Genomic DNA, 13,082 nt, shown 5'->3' with positions numbered 1-13,082 from the left:
CACACTAGGTTGGAGGTTATGCACTGGGCTCCAGTGTCTTGTCAGCACAGATTTCATAATGAAGGTAAATGCTTTCAGAACACGTACTGTCTAATCATTTCTGTTCCACCGTGACTTGCATTCCTGCAGTCAGTGCAGACAAAATTGGTATAATGTCCATCCTGTCCTGATTTAAAGTTGTGACATTTTGTTTAAAATGGACGGGTTTTTGTGTCACTTTGTTTCATTAAAATGTTATTTATCAGCTGTGCATGATGACTTATGCCTATAATTCTAGCTACTTGGAAGGAAGAGCTCTGACAGATTGTTGGTCAAGGCCAGCTGGGATCCCATCTCAATCAATAGCTGGGCATGGTGGTGCTATATGTCACCCCAGCTTATGTGAGGTAATAAATGGGAGGACTACAGTCCAGATCAGCCCATGAATAACTGCAAGAACCTGTTAAAAATAACTAAAGTAGAAAGACATAAAGTGATAAAGGGTTAGGGCACTTCGATAAGGTAATACCAAGGTATCCGTGCTGTTTTAGGCTCTCTGTTCACCTAAAAGCACGACTGCTTTCTTTTGGATTTGTCTCAGGCTGAATTCCTTCCTATGGTCTGCCTCATAATTTACAGTGAGTCTTCTCACTCTGGGACTAAATGTCTAGGTTCTGTTAAAGGAAATATTTTCTAGGCCCAAATACCATGTAGATAACAATAAAAACAGACTTACCTAATCTGACCGGTTAGGTCCATTAGGAATCACTCTCTTTTTTATATTTGCTCATGATACTTTTATCCTTTTTATAAAAGTTGTATCTTTGCAACAATTCCATTGCTAACATGATGGTCTAGAAAGGTTTCCAGTCTTTCCCACTTCAGTGCCACCTATGGTACCTCTGACTCACCTAGATCAGACAGCCAGAGATTTCCACTGCCCTCAGGGTCCGTTGGTTTAACCTGTTAGGGAAATAATTCCAGAAGCCAGATTTCTACCCTTCTCTAGCCTTTAGAGATTAAGGGATGGAAACTCAGTGGAGAGAAATGAAGTAGGCTAGCTAGGAATGGGGCAGGGAAGAGCCTGACTTCCTGGCTCAAGGCTGAATTCAGGCTGATGTGACCACAGGGCTGAATTAGAACAGGGCATTGTGAGATCACTTAAACCTGGAAGCAAGACTACTCAAAATTTCTGGGTCAAATCTGGTCCCCCAGGGCAGTCCTTTGACTGATTTTAATGGTATCTCAATGTCTAGTCTAAAGTCAGCTGCTTCCATCATGCTCTGATCCATAACACTTCTGAAAACCCCATATAATGGAAGAAGAGAGGCGTAAACCCCATTCCAGAAAAATCCCAGTCCTTCCTGCATTTCCTCTCCATCAACGTTTGCGTATAAAATGATCTCTCCAAAACTCCCTCTTGAAAGCCACTTACCTCTCCAGCTTGCTCTGTAATAAAATCTCTGCTATTCCAAAAAGGCAATGTCTTACTTGTTAAAAACCTAAACACAATCTATTTAAGAAACCTCAGACCCTACTAAAGTAGTGTTTAATAAAGTGTTGATGCTAATAGGTGATGGTAAGTTTTTAAAAAATTGTTATTAAGTAGCTGTACAAAGGGGTTATAATTCCATAAGTCAGGTTATGAATGCAATGCTTCTTGATCAGTGTCACCCCTTCCTTTGCTCTCCTCTATTTCCCTGCTCCTGAGGAAGGAGGGAACTTGAGGGGAGGGACCCTCAAGTTACATAGTTCATTGTTTACATAATATGAATCGAATATAATGACTACATTAAAAATGTGTTCTTATTGGGCCAAGTAAAAGTGTAATGACTCAATTTAAAAATAATTCACTGAACCTCAATGGAAGCTACTGATGAATCTCAGTTGAGATACACATATATCTGAAATACCGGAGCAAAACCTTTTGAGGCAACACATGCACACACATATGCATATTCTCACACACATGATGACAGGAAAATAAAACAGCTCTGATGTGTGGATGAGCACCAGTGGGAGGAGCAAGGACTAATGAAGAGGGTGAATGAGAGTAAATATTGAAGTAATTTATTTGCATGTCTGCCAATAAAATAATGAAGCCCATTGAAATTGTCTTAAGAAGAGAGGAGGGGGTGAGATGGATCAGTATGCATCAGGTGCATGGGTGGAAATGGCACCATTAAACCCTCCTTGAACTATTAATATATGCTAATAAAATTAATAATATACTGTTTCCAATAATCCTATACATATGGCACTTGGTTTTTAGCTCCTGGTCATCTCTCTCACTCTTCCACAGGTAAAGGAGAGCAACAAAGTACTGCTATGTAGAAATCAGCAGCAGGGAGTGAACCATCAGGAAGACTGGCTGAGAGGAAATTCAGCACACAGTAGGGATAATGGGTGATGGCCTTCAGGGATCACCCATGGGACAGGCTCTGATGGATACAGAGGCCTCGTAGGGGGTGTCAGGAAGTAAAACAGATCAAGACACTGAGCTTCAGTAAGAAGCAGAACATCTATGCATAAGCACAAGGGTTTGAAGAGTTATGCCAGAGGCTTGTACATGGCTGTTATTCCTGTTCTATGCTTATTGTATCTTAAGTGCACCAAACTACCACTTCACAGATTTTTTTAAACATTTTTTTATTGTGAAAATACTGTACAGAGGGGTTACAATTACATGGGCAAGATAATGAGTACATTTCTTATCAAGCATTGTAGCCTCCTCCTTTGTTTCCCCTTTCCATCCCTTCCCATCCCCCCCCACCCAATGCTCCTCCCCCCGCCACCAAAGTTGTTTTCGACATAACGACTTGTACATCTCATTGTTGCAATGTGTCCACCTGTATCCCTATTTAAACGATTTGTTTTTTTCCCTTCCCCTCCACAAATTATACCAACATCAAATACAGTGAAAGCAGGGGTTATACTGTGGGGGAGGGTACAGATATTATTTTTTGAGGAGAAGAAATACATTTTTAGTGGATTTAATGAATTTATAAAGCCAAGAATGATGTAACAGTGGACCAATTTCTGGATTTTCTTCCTCCATTCCTCCCTTCCTCCCTTCCTCACTCCCTGCCCACCCTCCTGTGATCTGGAGATAGAGCTTAGGCCCTGAAATATACTAGGCAAGCACTGCTATCACCCAACTACATTCCTAGTCCTACAGAGAACATTTCTTGTCATTCCTTTTCAAGTTCACAAAAATAGAACTACTTGTAGGAAAATTTCCACCTTCATTCTGAAATTGCCAACTTTGCAATTTCTTATTTTAAGTTCTTAGAGACCATAAGAATGCTAGGGGCACTTTTGGCTTTTTGTATGTATTGGAGATAAGAGTCTCATGGACTTTCCTGCCCAGGCTGGCTTCGAACTGCAGTTCTAAGATCTCAGCGTCTTGTGTAGCTAGGATTACATGTGTGAGCCACCAGCACCTGGCAGGATTATGTATTTTTGTATGCCTATTGTATTCAGATGTTTTCTGGAAGAATGAACTATTTAATTTGTTAGCAAGAATACAAGTAACAAGGACTTTGTTAGCTATAAACAACAGTACTCCAGTACTCCACATCCCCCATCCTATCCTCCATGAGGAAGTATCTTTCATTCCATGGACTGGGTGTCTGGAATTCCACTATTTATTTCCTTGCTTTAGGGACTCCCCGGTTTGAGCTGCCTGAATTTTTTTTTTTCTTTCATAGTCATGACAGTCTTACTCATGCTAGCCTCCAAACATGTACATGGCTCTCTTCACTCTCTGGTGTCTGAACCCACCATACTGAGCACCCAGCTCTCAGACTATGGAAATTTCCTATGAAAAGTCTCAAGCAGGTGCTGGTAGCTCAGACCTGTAATCCTTACTACTCAAGAAGCTGAGTTCTGAAGATCACAGTTTGAAGCCAGTCCTGGCTCTGATTCCTTTTATTAAAAAATTCCAACACACACACACACACACACACACACACACACACACACACACACACACAAATACTTTGAAGATAATGTCTAATAGCATAGTCACAATAATGATGTCATGGTTTCCAGTATTATAAAAAGAATATAAAGGAATATTTTTAGAATAAAACTGTCATAAACTAAAAGGATAAGAAAGTGTCCCCTGGCTTGGGAGGAGGGATGTGCCTCTGGGCGCGTGAAGTGGGGCATTTGCGTGCCAGGATTCTCTCAGGGGACACCGCAGTCACCACCAGACTCACCTGGAACCTCAGGAAGGGAATGGGAGCCCTCCGTGAGGACCAACTATTAACAGCACATGAAATTCCAGGAGATCAGAGTGGGGGTGGGGGATTGGAGCTCGGTTATTCCTTCAAATCCTTAGGAACCCCCCCAAACCACACCAGAAACGCTGCGCTTGCGCACTGGGGACCTGCCCAGCTCCGAGGCATCACAGGAGCTGTGAATGCATTTTGGAACCGGGGTCGGGGGGGGGGGGGGGAGGTGGGGGGAGGAGGGGCAAGAGGGCCACGGAATTTCACTTGTGAATCACCCAGGTCCCCACCTCCTTGATTTCCAGTCGCGAGTGGGGCACTTGTCATTCTCAAATAGAAATGAGATTGAAGAAGGGGAATGGATGAAATGGAGGCTGGGGAGCGAGGGCGGGGGGGAAGAGACCCCAGCCTCAGAGACAGGTGGGTTCTATCCCTCAGGTTGCTACTGTCCATCTGGGTGGGACCAGGGGACTGTGCACGCAGAGGAGCTCGGAGCTGGGTCCCCCAAGCCCTCCCCCACCCTGCCCCGCTCTCCTCTGAAAGGGGGACAGCAGAGGGGCGGGGTCCCAGGAGCAGCCTGGAAGGCCGGGATGAGTGCAGGTCCCCGGTGATGGGTGATGGCTGGGAGCTGGGGTGGGGAGTTTGGGGAGTAAGAAGGAACAGGAGGCAGAGGAAGGCCCTCCAGGCTGGATTGTGTCAGTCTGGGTGGCTGAGCTTCGCCTTGGCCCCTGAGTGTGGCCGGGGCCAGCTGGGTCCTTCTTGGGGTTGCAGATGCAGTGTCATTAAGAACCATAGGGACAGAGGAAGATTATTTTTTGTCAGTCGTGGGGCTTGAACTCTGGGCCTGGGCACTGTCCTTGAGCACTTTTGCTCAAGGCTATAGTGCTCACTTACTTGGGCCTCAGCTCCACTTCCAGTTTCCTGGCAGTTAACTGGAGATGAGAGTCTTGCAGACTTTCTTACCCAGGCTGGCCTCGAACCGCGATTCTCAGATCTCAGCCTGCTGAGTAGCTAGGATTACAGGCAGGAGCCATCAGCGCCCAGATTGGAGGTAGAATGTCTTGTGCTTGGGGTGGCGATTGGCCTGAAGCAGCTTACCCAGGCCATGGGTAACCTGGCGCCTGCTCTTTGAGGTCTGGCAGAGTTCAATACGGTGGTGGGGTGAGGTGGTCTGAGGTGCAGTAGATGGATGGGCGAGGGTGAGAGCCCACGGCCCTGGTTGGAGCCAGGGGTGCAAAGTTGGGGGTGGGGGCACCCAGCTGCCCCCCGCCCCAAGGCTGGTGGACCGGCCAGGCAGCCAAGCATCTACCCCAGGTGGGCTGGGATCAGATGCGTTGAAGCCCAGTACCAACAAGGGTGCAGAGGAGGGAGAGGGGGAGAGAGAGGGGGGGGAGGGGGAGAGAGAGAAGAGAGGCGAAGGGAGGGGAAGAAGGAAGGAAGGAAGGAAAGAGGGAAGGAAAAGAAAGATCAATAATGTTTTAAAGAGCGTGTGAGGAGAATTCACTCTTTTCCAAGTGTCAGCTTAAGGTAGGCAGTGACTGACTATATAACTGTGCTTTCTTGACTTTGTCATATAACTACAGAGCCAGTGCTGCTCAGTCCTGACTCATCTCTTTTCAGTCAAATTAAAGAAAAGAGCTGTTCTGTGAATGTCTCCCTAGAGAATTTCTCTTTGAAATTTTTATAGCCCTGGGTACTTCTGTGAATTCTCATCTCTCTCTCTCTCTCTCTCTCTCTCTCTCTCTCTCTCTCCATGTACATACATATATTCACATATATACATATACTGTATACATATACATATATTCTCATATATACATATACTATATATATATACATATATATGCATATATACACACATATATTATCTTGTGCTAGTACTGGGGCTTGAGCTGCCAGTTAAAAAAAAGAGTACCCTAAAATAGCAAAATAAAATCTTTACCACAAGTAACAGGGGATTGAAGAGATAGAGAGGGAAAAAATTGTTATTGTCATATCAATTTTCTTGACAATTTGTGTTCTTTGTGTGTGTGTGTGTGTGCCAGTATTGGGGCTTGAATTATTACTTGATTCGTTTGCTCTACCACTTGAGTCACACCTCCACTTCTGGCATTTTTGGTATTAATTGGAGATAAGAGTCTCATGGACTTTTCTTCCTAAGCTGGCTTCAAACTGTGATCCTCAGATATCAGCCTCCTGAGTAGCTAGGATTACAGGTATGAGCCACCAGTGTCAGGCTCCATTTGCAATGATTTTTATTTTAAATATTCTCCCAAAGACTACGTCTTGAAGATCTGGTCATTTGTTTGAGGTACTATTTAGGAGGTGGTGGGATATTTACGGATAGGGGCTAGTGGAAAGAAGCAAAATTCCTGGTACCTGTCCATCTTTCTCTCTGCGTCCCACTCTCCACAAGTTGCATGGGTCTTCTTTGCCATGTCAGGATGTGCTGCCACAGTCCCAAAACAATAGAGCCAAATGACCATGGATTGAAACCTCTGAAGCTGTCATCCACAACAAACCTTTCTTTGTTTCTTTCTTTTTCTGTTTTCCTTTTTTCTTTTGGTCATGGGGCTTGAGCTCTGGGCCTGGACACTGTCCCTGAGCTCTTCAGCTCAGGGCTAGCACTCTTCCACTTGAGCCACAGTGCCACTTCCAGTTTTCTGAGTGGTTTATTGGAGATAAGAGTCTCACAGACTTTCCTGCCCAGGCTGGCTTTCAACCACGATCCTCAGATCTCAGCCTCCTGAGTAGCTAGGATTATAGGCGTGAGCCACCAGTGCTCCACTACGAACATTTCTTTTTAACTTGATAATATCTTAGGTATTTTGTCCCAGTGACTAGAAGCTAAAATACTAATCTATTCCAGTCCTCTCAGTTATATAAGAAAACAAATTTCTTTCTTTTCAGGTCATTTTGAGTTAGGATAACTAACTTGTATAACAAGTGACCAAAATCCCAGCTGAAGATAAATTTTTATTGGAAAGAGGTTGGGGGCCAAACTGTTGAGAAATTTAGACAACATGTTAAAAATCATGTGGAGCCATTAAATGTTTTCAGCTAATGAGTGAAATGATTAAAACTATGAAAATTAATCTGGCAGATGTATGAAGGGTGGTCCACAGGAGTGAAGAGAACACCCACAAAGTGTGGAATTCACCCTGCAGCAAGGGAGTCTACACACAGAATAACAGTGATTAGGTCTAGGCTTCATCCTAAACCAACTGAACTGTTGCATATTGAAATATAAGACAAATCTGTGTATAGTAAAAAAGCAATCCTAGATTAGCAACTTCTATTTTGTACTTGAACTGATCTGTATGGGATATTTTTTATTCTAATCTAATTGTTGTATCTGTTACTCAGTGCAAGATATTGACCCAGGCCAACAGGGTCTCATATACACTGGCCTCAAGTTGTGGTTTTGGATTTCTAGAAGTTTCTAGGTAGACTTGTAATACCACTGATATTTATCAATCAACGTACACAAAATGTTTGAAAACCGACAACAAGTCATATACCATATCAACCCTGGATATGATTCTGCCACTTATTCTGTTACAAAGGAAACTTTAACCCATTTTTTTACCTCTCAGTTTTATCAACTGTGAAATGATACAGTACTCACTCAGAGGATTGCTATGAAGACTCAAAGGATAGAAGTAAATCCATAGTAAATAATACTCTTAGTTGAGTTTACACTACCAAATTGTACTTGCTATTTGTTTTAATTCCAAGAAGTTTGGAATAAGAAGTTGAACATATGTTCCAATAGTATACATGAGGTTTCCTGCCTATGTTGGTAGTGTCCTTTCTGCACCAGATTCCAATTTACTTGGCACCAAAACCCACATGTGATTTCAATTGTGCAAATGAGAAAAATACATTAACAACATTTTTGGGATATTTTAAACTCAAAAGTCTTCAGTCTTTAATTGACTGTTGACCCATTGGACATGAAAAAGAATCCTGGATCAAAGAAAAGAACTGAACTATGAACAGGAGTGGGAAATGATGAAGTGTGAGAAGTCAAAGAGAAATACTGCCCAGTTTCCAGTGGCTCATGCATATAATCCTAGAGACTCAGAAGGCTGAAATGTGAAAATCATGGTTCAAAGCCAGTCTGGACAGAAACGTGTGTGACTCTGATAAGAATTTGTTCTTTGGTCAGGTGCCGGTGGCTCACGCCTGTAATCCTACCTGCTTAAGAGGCTGAGATCTCAGGATCTCGGTTCAAAGCCAGCAAGGGCAGGAAAGTCTGTGAGACTCTTATTTCCATTAAACCACTAGAAAACTGGAAGTGGCTCTGTGGCTCAAGCAGAAGAGCTCTTGCCTTGAGCTGAAGAGCTGAGGGATAGTGCCCAAGTCCAGAGTTCAAGCCCCATGACCGACAAAAAAAAAAAAAAAAAGAGTTTTTATTTTTTGACATCCCAAAATCCAGAAGTGGAGATATGGCACAAGTGATAGAGTGCCAACCCTGAGCAGAAAAAGTCAAGTGAGAGTACAAGGTCCTGAGTTCAAGCCCCAGTATTGACCCAAGAGATGGAGAGACAGAGACAGAGAGAGAGACAGAGATAGAGACAGAGACACACAGAGAGAGATACAGAGAGACAAAATTTTGAATATTCTCTGTAGTTTGTGCTGAGAACTGAGATGATATCTTCCCTTGGGCTTGCCTTAATATAATTCACATTGAACGAGTTGTACAAGTAGTATCTTTTATTCAAAAAATAGGAGACTTAGGGCTCTGATGTTTCCTTCCTGGCCTCTTTCAGGGACTCTTCCACTAATGTCTGCATCTAGGCCAACTGCTTAGTGCCAAGGACTAGATTTGTTCACTTTTATGCTAAATGTTTAATTTTGAAATAATTATATACTTACAGAAATTGAAGAAATATCACAGACCATTGGTGCATTCCTTTCACTAACATTCTAATGTTTAATTTCATAAAACATATAATAATTAAAACTAAATAGTATTGAAACAATGCACTAGGTAAACTATTTTTTTTTCTTCTTTTAAAGAAAAAAATATACTTGTTATCCTAAATTTCTCAAAGGGGTTTCAATTCAATATGTCAGTTTATGAGTACAATGCATGTTGGTCAATGTTAGTCCTTTCATAATTTCCCCCTAATCATTTTTTCTTTTGAGAGAGAATCTTGTTATATAGCCCAGATTGAGTTCCTGGTTATGTGATGGCAATTTTCCTTTCTCTGCCTCATGAGTGTTTGGATTTCAGGTGTACTGGGATTTCAGGTGCCAGGCTATAACTAAGTAATTGACTTTATTTGGATTCTTCAGTTTCTTTACATATGTCCATTTGTTGTTCTAGGAGCCAGTCCAGAATTCCAATATTAAACATTACAATTGTCATGTTTTCTTGGTCCCTTCCCATTTGTGACAGTTTCTTGGCTTCCCTTGTCTTTTTCAACCCAGATGCTTGTAAAGAGTACAGGTCAGGTACTTTAGATGTTGCCTCTTAATTTAAGTTTGATGGATGTCTGCTCATGAGTTTCAAGTTCTGCTTGCTTGGCAAGAACACTGTAAAAGTGAGGCATGTTTCTTATGCCAGACATCAGAGCAGAGGCTCATGATGTTGATGTGCTTCAGTGCTGGTAAGGGTCTCCTTGATTGTTAAAGTGCCTGTTCATGGTGAAGTCACTGGACTTGCTGTGCTTATTAATAAGTAGTTTTGAGACTATGCAAATATGCACTCTTTCCTTGAACTTTCACTTATGAATATTAACACTCTTTGGTCAATCTTATTGGGAAGATTTCCCTGGGGTGTTTTGATGGTGATTTTCTATATTCCTCTCACCCTTCTATGTAATTAATTGGAACTAACTATATTATATATATATATATATATATATACATATATATATATAATTGCCCTTAGTTATATGTATATTGCCCTTATATATGTATATATATATAATACATGTATTAATTTATATAATTATCTGATAAATTTTATCTGACTTTCCATGAAAGGGGTGTTGCTTATTACAAATGCAATACATATTTGGTTACAAAATCTAAAGACAGCGATTTAGATACCCACAATTTCACTGGGATACCTAATTGTCTAGGTTCTATCTTTCTATCTTCCATGCATATATGGATATATACAAAGTGGGTCATGCTTAATAGACATGCTGATTTGGAAGCCCCTTCTTCTACTTAATGCTTTGTGATCATCCTTCCAAGGCAAGAAATACATTTCCATACAGGTTTATGACATTTTCATATGTATGGGTTGTAATTTGTTTAATGAGTCACATAGTAAGCTGTGTGTGTGTGTGTGTGTGTGTGTGTGTGTGTGTGTTGGTCATGGAGCCTGACCTTTGGGCCTGGGTGTTGCCCCTCAGCTCTTCAGCTGAAGGCTAGCGCTCTACCACTTGAGCCACAGCGCCACTTCTGGCTTTTTTCTGCTTATGTGGTGCTGAGGAATTACGATTCCCAGAGCCTCATGCATGCAAGGCAAGCGCTCTACCACTGAGCCACCTTCCCACCCCACATAGTAGGCATTTTTGGTGACATTTTAGCTGTTACCCATCTTGATTGTGTAGAAAGCAATATGGATGAGGACTGTGAAAGGCTCACACAGCATTCCCTCCTGAGCGTAGTTCACCCTCAGGATGGTCTTGTGAGATGGGCACCACTGTTACCCCATTTCCCTCATCAAGGTGTTGAAATGCACATATGGCTTCATCCAGGTAACTGAAGGAATTCAGGTCTGAAGCCAGTTTCTATTTGATGTCAAAGACTGTCTATTAACTTCTATATTGAGCTTTTCAATTACTGCCTTAAGCAAATTCCTAAAACTGGAATTTCTTGGTATAAATTGTCATAAAAGTCTTTTTTTTGTTTTTCAGTAACAAAATGCCAGAGGCTGGGTACTTCCTGTAGTAGAGAGATTTATTTAGTTTACAGTTTTCAGAGACTAAGAGTTAAAGATCGAGCAGCGCCTGCTGGTTGGTCACTAGGGAGTGCATTCTTTGTGGGTCATAACGTCTCATGGTAGAAGAATATGTGAGATCACATGACTAACTAGTGAGGAAGCAAGAGTGTGCAGAGGGTTAGACTTGCTCCTTTATAACAACTGTCTCTTCATGGAACTAATCTACTTCAGTGAGACTAATGCACTGAGAGGTCACTATCCACTTCAGCAGGTCACTATTGACCTAATCACCTCAAACTAAGAGCCCCTTACATTGGGGAGCAAGCTTCAAGCACATGGAGTGTTGGGTCACAAGTGTGTTAAATTCTAGCAAAAGATGTGTATATTTTGAGACTTTATGACATGCTGTATCCAATGACCTTCCAGAAAAGCAGATCAAATTTAAGTTCTACTTCTAGTGAGAGGTTGTGTGTGTGTGTGTGTGGTGTGTGAGAGAGAGAGAGAGAGAGTGTCTGTGTATGTGTGTTCATATGCTCATGTCTCCTACCCTGTGCCAATCTGAGTGTTCTCATTTAAAAATCTTTGTTACAGAGGTATTTAAAGGAGGGTGGTGTGTTATAGAGGAGAATCTGATATGGCTTCCCTTAGCTTCCCAAATCTCGTCTTGATTCCCTGATCCAGACTTATAAGTTCTAGAAACACAAAGAATTTAGTTGTTGAAGAGGTGAGTGAAGGAAGCAATACGTGTACTTGCCTCTGCTGGTGGCCTTGGCTTGGGCTCCATTGCTTCCCATTGTGCTGGCTCTGGGAGGGGGCTTAGGGATGGCCACTGTCCCCACACTGGCCTACACGAAAGCAATGAGCCTGCCCACTGAAGAATAAATGAAAACTCAGTGTTGGCTTGTGTGTGTGTGTGTGTGTGTTCTGGTAATGGACTTCCTGCTTTTTCCCTCACAGCTGGTGCTCTACCACTTGTGCTGTACCTCCAGTTCCAACTTTTTGTTGGCTAATTGTAGCTAAGAGTCTCTTGTCCTCATCTGCTGGCTGACTTCAAGCCATGATCCTCAGATTTTACCCTCCTGCACAGATAGGATTCCAGGCATAAGCCACCAGTGCCTGGCTGGCTTTGACTCTGACTCCAGTCAGATGTACCAAACTGCAATCTTTATCTTCCTGTAGCAAATTTAGTCTCAGCAGAAATGTATAAATTAGTTATTTTCAGGGAAGCCCCATCCAATCAGAATTTCCTTAGTAATTTGGCCTACAATTCAATCCCATGCATAATTAAATTCTTTCTCAGATTATTTCCTTCCTCTCCCCTCTCCCTGGGGTTGCTATCTCTTAATTGTTTGTTGAATGGCCTCTTTGCCCTCAGGCCACGGATCCCACCCTTTTGGGGTTTTTTTGGTGCTCAGACAAATTCATTGATTGCCAGGGCAGTGATGGCTTCCCAGGGTGAAAAAAAAATCCCAGTTGAGATCAAGCTAAGGTAGAGTCCTTAGCAGCCAGTGAGCTGAGCCCCCACCTTCTTCCCTTGGTACCTAGTCAGTAATATTCCTTGTGGTCTTACAGCCCAAGGCAATACCATTTTATAAATGCATTTACAATTCAGGAAAAACAAAACCAAAAAACTTTCTTCAAGTGTATGTTCTGAATTTGATTCAGAAAAAAAATCTCTGTTTATTGTACCTATAACTGACTTTGAAATATTGGAAGAGGATATTGTTGAGATATTGTTTCAAAGATGCCACAGATTCTTTTCTAGCCGCTTTACACATAAATGCAACTGCACATTTCTCTCGCTCATGTTGTCTGTACAAATGATCATTTTGATAGATGAACACCCCGTTGGCATTCACAGATTTAACATTCCCAGTTTCAACTCTTCGCAGATGACCTAGAAGATTTATGACGTGGAGCAATTTGTTCTTCGGCTCAGGCACAGCTTTAAGTCACGTGCT

This window comes from Dipodomys spectabilis, unplaced genomic scaffold (genome assembly GCF_019054845.1).
Source record: "Dipodomys spectabilis isolate Male_0828 unplaced genomic scaffold, ASM1905484v1 ptg000050l, whole genome shotgun sequence".
Lineage (NCBI taxonomy): Eukaryota > Metazoa > Chordata > Mammalia > Rodentia > Heteromyidae > Dipodomys > Dipodomys spectabilis.
Note: the sequence above shows the minus strand (reverse complement) of the source record.